Source organism: Chinchilla lanigera, unplaced genomic scaffold (genome assembly GCF_000276665.1).
Source record: "Chinchilla lanigera isolate Chin_1 unplaced genomic scaffold, ChiLan1.0 scaffold00169, whole genome shotgun sequence".
Taxonomy (NCBI): domain Eukaryota; kingdom Metazoa; phylum Chordata; class Mammalia; order Rodentia; family Chinchillidae; genus Chinchilla; species Chinchilla lanigera.
In genome coordinates this window covers 846,754-852,295 of record NW_004955570.1, presented here as the reverse complement: position 1 = coordinate 852,295, position 5,542 = coordinate 846,754, and positions in this window count along the sequence as shown.

Sequence of the window (5,542 nt, the reverse complement as noted above, 5' to 3'; positions counted from 1 at the left end):
GCGCCCCGCGGCCCCGCACGGCACGCCGGGAGTTGTAGTCCGCGCCGCGGGATCGCGCTGCCTGGGACCCAAAAGCTGCGCCGGGTTTCTGATCCCGCGGTCCCTGTGCATCCTGATGGGGTAGAGGGACGGTAGCCAAGACGCTGGGAGCCCCGCAGTGGCCCGGGCAGAACTGAAAGTAACAAAGACCCAGCGCCGCACTTGGAGGAGCATCGAAGGGGCCGTTTCATATAGAGGTGAGCCGAGAGCACCTAGGATAACTCTGAGGCGCAGTGGATATCATCCTGGAATTCTGGCCGAGCTCTTGGAATGGCATTTAAAGGTTGAGTTTCAGTCCCACCAGAGTCGAGTTTTGACAGCTCCTCTCTTCCACTTGGCTATTGTACAACCTCCAAGTAAAGTACCTTTATAAAGTTTGAAAGGCTGAGGCAGGAGGGTCACAAATTTGAGGCCAGCCTGGGCCACCTAGGGAGACCCTGTCTCAAAAATAAAAAAGGCTGCTGATACAGCTCAACGTTAAAGCATTTGACCAACATTCTCGAAGCCTCCCAAGTGGTGGGATTACAGGCGTGCACCACCACGTCCGGCTCAGACCCTGGGTTTAACCTCTAGTACTGAGAAATTTTAAAAAAGGAATCTTTTCTCATCCGTGAGAATTAGTAAGCTTCCCAGCACAGATTTGTAGGATATCGGTTATCAGTTCATTTGCAAACCTAGGACCTTATGCGCCAAACCATTGGCCTGATTCCCAGGCCTGTGAGGATCATGGTCTCTGAAAACCTGGTTCCTTGATAACCCAACCAATTGGGTATCCACAGTTGTCGCTTGTCCTTAAATAGATTTTCTTAATTCTTTAGTCCAGCAGAAGTCTTTAAAAGGGAAGAGGGCAGTTTTCAGGATCTATTTATAAGGATTGAAAGTGACTTTTTTAGTATTTTGAGACAGAGTCTCAGTGTGTTGGCCTTGAATTTGCTGTGTGGCCCAGGCTGGCCTAAAATTTGGTGTCTTCCTTGCCTTAGCCTCCTGGGTGCATGCAGGGTTATGGAGAACAGACCTGCTTGAAGATGAAATTTTGGTCCGATAAGTATTTGGACCTATTTCTTGTAGAGCATACAGAGTATCCTTTTGGAGGATCTTGGTAAATTTAAGCACCACCTTCTCCAGGGATATCACAGTCAAGAGGCAGTGCAGTGCAGGGGTTATGGACATAGGCATTACCATGTAACACACCGGGTGCAGTTTCTAGGTAGAAAGTTCAAAATCTCAGCCGGGAGTGGTGGTGCTTACCTGTAATCCCAGTGCTCAGGAGGCTGAGGCAGGAGGATCGTTGTGAGTTCGAGACCAGCCTGGGCTACAAGGTGAGCTCCAGGCCAGCCTGAACTGCATAGTGAGACCCTGTCTAAAAAAAAAAAAAAGGGGCTGGGGATTTAGCTCAGTGGCAAAAGTGCCTGCCTGGCAAGCGCAAGGTCGTGAGTTCGGTTCCTGGTACTGGAGAAAAACCAAAAAAAAAAAAAGAAAGTTCAAAATCTCTATTTCTTTCTTTAAAAAAATTTTTTTTTTGTCTGTTGAGACAGTCTTACTATGTAGTTCAGGCTGACCTTGAACTCACAGATTCTCCTGCCTCAGCCTCCCAAGTGCCAAGATTACAGGCTTGTGCTACCAGGCCTGGCTTCCATTTCTTTTTATATATTGAAAGCCTGAGGATGTAGCTCAGTGGAATTGTTGCCTACCCTACACAAGACCTTGGGTTCAATCCCCAGGACTAGAGCAAAAAAGGAATGTTCTAACAGTGCCTACCTCACAGAGTGGCATGGAGCTCTGTGGAGAGTGTTTGAAATAGCACTTGACACATTTCTTTAGTTTGTGGAATGGGGCTCAAGCCAAAGAGCACTGAGTTTTTTGAGACAGCGCCTAAGTTGCCCAGGCTGGCCTTGAAGTTGTTTGGTTTCTTTTGTTTGTTTGTTTTCGGTACCGGGAATCGAACTCACAACCTCGCCCTTGCCAGGCAGGCGCTGTGCCACTGAGCTAAATCCCCAGCCCCTGGCCTTGAAGTTGTGATCCCCCTGCCTCAGCCTCCCAAGTAGCTGGGATTCCAGGTGTGGCCCACCGTGCCCAACTTCTGCTGTATTTATTACTGTAGTTTAGAGTCTCATGTGCCCAGGCTTTGACCACAAAGCACATACAAGATCAAAAATCTAGATACAGATTGTTTCTGATTGTATTCCCAGGCTCATTGAGGAGCAGAAGCTCAAAAAGTGCTGAATGAGTGAAAAGGGATAATGAATAAAAGAATCAGAGACTCTGACCTTGTTCATTCCAGAATCTATGGACGTGAACATGATTATTTTCAAATCAACTGTTAGGCCGGGGGTGGTTATAGGCACACGCCTATAATCCCAGCACTTGGAAGGCTGAGGCAGGAGGATTGTTGAGAGTTCCAGGCCAGCCTGGGCTATAAAGTAAACTCAAGGCCAGCCTGAACTGCATACGGAGACCTTGTCTCAAAAATAAATAAATAAGTAAATAAATAAATAAAATGGAATAAAAGATCTAGATACAAGTTTTCTGTGTGGCTGGTAAGCATGCAAGATGACACATGTCAGGCTCCCAGCTGGAGAAGGGCTTCAGTTGACCTTTCCCTGGGCTAGGGTGGCGCTGTCTCCCTCACCTCCAAGGGCCCACTCTTTGCATCCAGTGTCCACCCTGAAGCAGTTTTTCGTGACTGGTGGGCTTGGGCACTAGGGTACCTGGTGGGGAGGATGTGCTGGGAAGAGGGAGTGGAAAGGCCTTGTGTGCCAGGCTGAGGGGTTAACCCAGGGGCAGTAAAGAGCCACTGAGAGTTTTGAGAAGGGCAGGGACTTGGTTGTCATTTGTGAGAGGGGCCTTGCTTAGACCCACCTCTGCGGCTCCTTTCCACGGACTTGGCCCCTGCTGCATGGCGCTAGGGAACCAGCCTCGGCGCCGGAGACTCTCCGAGACCTGAGACTCACACGGCGGCAGCCCCTCAGGCTCCCCGGGTTTCTGGGGTGCTTTGGTGTTCAGCGCATCGCATTGTGTTGGACTTGGCCTGGGAGAACCGGGCTGTAGAAATCCTCCCGCTCTGGGTGTGTGCTGAGCAGACTTCTGAGCAGACTTGCTTGACTTTGCATGCAGTGATTTCAGAGGTCTCCAGGGGCCTCCCTGGCAAAGCCTGGCTTCCTTTGTGGTCACCAGGCACCATTTCCCTGAGCCTTCCAAGCTCTTGCTGGAAGGTAGGGGTGATTCGCTCCTCATTTTACAGATGAGCAAGCAGAGGCTGGCAGGGTGCTAAGTAGTGCTCAGTGGCAGGGCTGAGCCTGCTTTGGAGCCCGTGTGCCTCAAATGTCAGCTACCTGTGGTTCATTTTCCTTCCAGTGCTGGGGATGGAACCCAGGGCTTCATGCATACTAGGCCAGCTCTCTACTGCTGAGCCAACCCCATCCTTGGCCTGCTATGTATGATTTTTTTTTTTTGACACTGTGAATCAAACTCAGAACCTCACACTTGCCAGGCAGGTGCTCTGCCACTGAGCTGTATCCTTGGCCATAAGCCCTACCTATGATTTCTATCAGGAAGAGAGGAAAGGGGGCTGCTTACGCTCCTAGGAAAGAACTCAAGCCCTGTGCTTTCCTGAGCCCAAGCGCCAGGGTCACTGTGAAGCAAGGCTACTGTCAGCTTCCACGCACAGGTCACTGTGGATGGCAACCAAATGGTTTTGACTGTAGGGCGCTGGCATGGGGCCTGGCATCCACTGTTCAGCCACGAAGTGTCAAGCCCTGTGATCAGGGAAGATGACCCGAGGAAGTGGCATTTGAACAGATGTGACAAGTAGCTGACCACGTAACAACCTGGGAACGGAGTGCTATTCCCCAAGGCGGGGGGGAGCCCGGTGCGTGCTCAGGAAGCAGGTGAAGGCACCCATGGTCGTTTTACTTTTTTTGTGTGTGTGTGCCAGGAATCAAATTCATGACCTCAAGCTTGACAGGCAGGGGTTTATGCTGCTGAGCTATATCCCCGGCCCTCACCAATGGTTGTTTTTTTTGTTTTGTTTTGTTTTTTGTCTTTTTGAGACAGGGTCTCACTATGCAGTTCAGGCTGGCCTTGAGCTCACTTTGTAGCCCAGGCTGGTCTCGAACTTGCAACGATCCTTCTGCCTCAGCTAGAAGTTTTGTTTTTGTTTTTTTTTTTTTGTTTTTCTCCGGTACCGGGAACCGAACTCACGACCTTGCGCTTGCAAGGCAGGCACTTTGCCGCTGAGCTAAATCCCCAGCCCCAGCTAGAAGTTTCTAGACAGAAACGGGCAGGCCTCACAAGCAATGCCGGAACTGTCAGTGGTAGCTATCGCCAATATTGTTTTTCTCCAAATGCCACCCTATGATTAGGAGCCCGGATTCCCTCCCCAGTTCATCTGGATGTCCAGGGCCCATCTTGCAAGTTCTGTAATGGCCCAAGGTCATCTGAGCACCAACTGGCTGGAGCAGGAGAGGGATCCAGGTGGGCAGAGAAGGCCACCAGGGCGTCTGAGCCCTGGCCCGCCTTTTACTGAGTTGCCCTGGAGGCAGGGGCCCTGGTGCTGGGAAGTTGTGGCAATGCCAAGTTGGCAGGTCTGCAAAGGCGGCCTAGGCTGTGAAATTCTTGGAGCTCAGGACAAAGCTCTCCTCTTGAGCAGCTCAGGGTTGTCCGCCTGTGCTTCCTGAGCGCCCTCTCTGCCCCTGGGAGCCCTGGACTGCCTGCAGCAGGCACGGGGAAGGCCAGGACCTGGGGCCTTGACACTGAGCTACCTCCCCATCCCTTTTTATTTTTGAGACAGAGTCTTGCTAAGTTGCCCAGCTGGGCTTGAACTTGCACTCCTCCTGCTAGAGTGCCGGGATTATAGGCTTACACCGACCGCCATGCCTAGCCAAACTGTCGCCATTACTACAGGGAAACTGAGGCATGGGAAAACCAACCTAGAGGCTGGTGGCCACGATTGTTTATTCCTTGCCTACCTCTGGGCCTGAGTTGATTGGTCACACGATGACTGTGAAGAACCCGAAAGGCTGTGCCATGTAGGGTTCTTTCTGGTCCTAAACCCCCAGACAGGGCCACCTACTCTTCCAAGGACACTGTCTACCCCGCCTGTCCCCACACCTCGCTCTGACTCTCGGAATGTCCGTTTGCCACTCCAAAAGAAGTGCAGCCTCGCAGCATCCTCCTGTGCCCACAGACACAACAGGAATAAATCAAACCCCATGGCCTCGCTCTGCAGCCCGCCGCACTTCACCTGGGGAAGCCCCACAGCAAGTGGACGGGCAGGCTCTGCCGTTCTTCCCTGTTCTGATGATCCAACTGTGCTCAGGAGGAAAGGATTTGCTCTTAGTTCTCTGCTAAAAAATGGAAGAAGGACCTGAGCCCTGGTCTGGCCAACTTTAGAGCAGAGTGAGGACAGGCGGCTGCTCGGGAGAGGAGACAATTTCCACCTTTCCTAGCCACACACAGCAGACACATGGCCTGATGGGAGCCTTTATTTAGACAGCACGCAGCG